The sequence below is a fragment of the Epinephelus lanceolatus genome, chromosome 2 (genome assembly GCF_041903045.1).
Source record: "Epinephelus lanceolatus isolate andai-2023 chromosome 2, ASM4190304v1, whole genome shotgun sequence".
In the NCBI taxonomy this organism is placed as follows: Eukaryota; Metazoa; Chordata; class Actinopteri; order Perciformes; family Serranidae; genus Epinephelus; species Epinephelus lanceolatus.
In genome coordinates, this window is record NC_135735.1 from 11,327,094 (window position 1) to 11,329,724 (window position 2,631).

Consider the following 2,631-nt stretch of genomic DNA (forward strand, 5'->3'; position numbering starts at 1 on the left):
AGGAATTTGAGTTTCTGGTACTTTACTCAAGTATTTCCATTCTGAGACTTTCTGCTTTTCCTTCACTGCACCTCAGAGGTAAACATTGTACTTTTTTATTCTCCACTACATTTATCTGATGCTGCATCACAGATAAGATTTGACACAAAAAGCATATGATACAAAGGCATTTAATATGATGCATTATTGGTGATTTAAAATACCAGATAATATATAAAGTAGTTTAAATTTACTTTAACAAGGTCTTTCTACAGCTACAGAAGTATTCTTCCAACACAGGCTACATTATAAACATGACTTCATCCTCAGCTCCTCATCCTCAGAGGATCCCGTCTGTGCAAAAAGACAGTGGTGGAATGTAACTTTCAGTTTTGCAAGTCAATATTGCACTTTATACTGTGACACATGTATTTCATAACTTTACTCACTGATTCAGATTATTGATGAAAAGATTTAAACGAATAAATTATGGTGTAATATAGGTTAAACAACCCTGCAGTAGCTACAGTATCTCACATAAGTGAGTACACTCCTCCCATTTTTGGAAATATTTCATTATATCTTTTCATGGGACAACACTATAGAAATGACACTTTGATATAACTTAAAGTAGTCGGTGTACAGCTTGTATAGTAGTATAGATTTACCTTCCTCTGAAAATTACTCAAAACACAGCCATCAGCATCTAAACAGCTGGCAACATAAGTGAGTACACCCCACAGTGAACATGTCCAAATTGTGCCTAAAGTGTCAATATTTTGTGTGCCATCCATTATCATCTAGCACTGCCTTAACCCTTTTGGGCATGGAATTCACCAGAGCTCACAGGTTGCTTCAGGAATCCTCTCCCACTCCTCCATGATGACATCATGGAGCAGATGGATGTGAAGACACCTTGCACTACCCCACCTTCAGCTTGAGGATGGCCCACAGGTGCACAGGTGAGTTTAGGGCTGGATACATACTTGGCCAGTCCATCACCTTCACCTTCAGCTTCCTCAGCAAGGCGGTTGTCATCTACTAGGTGTGTTTTGGGTCATTATCATGTTGGAAAACTGCATTGCGGCTCAGTTTCTGAAGAGGGACGATCATGCTCTGCTAGGAATTCATGTTTCACTAAATGAACCGAGCTCCCCAGAGTTGGCAGCACTCATGCAGCCCCAAACCATGATGCTGCCACCACTATACTTGACTGTAGACAAAGGACAGTTGTGTTGGTGCTCTTCACCAAGCTTCACACATGCTGAAAGAGCACCAACACAACTGTCCCTGTCCCATGACAAGATATAATGAAATATTTGCAAAAATGGGAGGGGTGTACTCACTTATGTGAGATACTGTATGTAAAGTAATTGAAATCATTTTAATTTAGAAATAAGAATAAATAGCAACATGGTGTTAAATTAAAAGGAAAAAAATAGACAAAAAGGTTCTAGGCTGATGATTCTTAAGCCTGTTATGTTTTTTACTCTGCATTTTCTCATAAATAACTCATTTGCTTCCAATGATACAATATAATAATTTTAATTATACAATAATAATTATAATAATTATTCCCTAACCTTGTTTATATATCTGTTTACCACCTCATGAGCACATTAATGCATCAATAATTAGCCTTTAGTCAGGTTAATTTTGAAATGTAATAGGTTACACATTATTAGTTACCCTGTTAAAAATGGTATGGGTAATGTAACTATTTTAATTAAGTAATGTAACTTATTACAGTTGATTACTTTTTTCATTACTTTTCTTATAAATGTTTTAAACTGTGCAATAAGTCCTAGAAATGTTTAATTTAAACCGGGAGGTGTAAACCTGACACCAGTTTTATTAAAAGTTTTTCAGTATAAAATATATGTATATATATATATATATATATGTATATATATACATATATATATATATATATATATATATATATATATAGATAGATAGATAGATAGATGTAATCCCTTTGTGGTCACCAACATTTTAATCAGTAACTATAATTTAATATACTTATTTTTTCTAAGTAACTGTAACTGACATATAACTAGTTACTCATCAACACAGTTTATAATCCAATTCTGAAATAGGCCATTCTGCAAAATGAGTACTTTTATTTTTGGTACTATAGCTATATTTTGATGCTGATTCTTGTAGACTTTAAGTGAGATGGAGTGCAGACCTGTTACTTGTAACAGATAAGTGATATTTCTTTCTCTGATAGTACTTGGACTGACATGAACTGTTGTCTCCCCCATAGACACTCTCCATATACCTCACATTAATGCACATCTTGCACGTACATCCTTTACTGTAATCTTCTGCACATCCTGCACAAAACTGTACAGTGAATTTATTTTGAAACAGCTATATTGTAGATATTAAGGAACAGTCATATTTTTATTGTAGTTTTTCTGTCTATATTTATGTTCCTGTTGCCTTTTAATATCTTTATTGTGTGTTTGCTCTATGAAACACAAACCAAAGCAGATTCCTGGTCAGTGAATACATGCTCATAAATCTTATTCTGAATCAACTTCGACCACTTGTGGAGGAGATGTTGGCCCCGCCCCTTGGAGCCTGCTAGCCAATAGGATGTGTCCTTGGATTATCCTGCTGTTATAAAGACTGGGATGCCGAGGC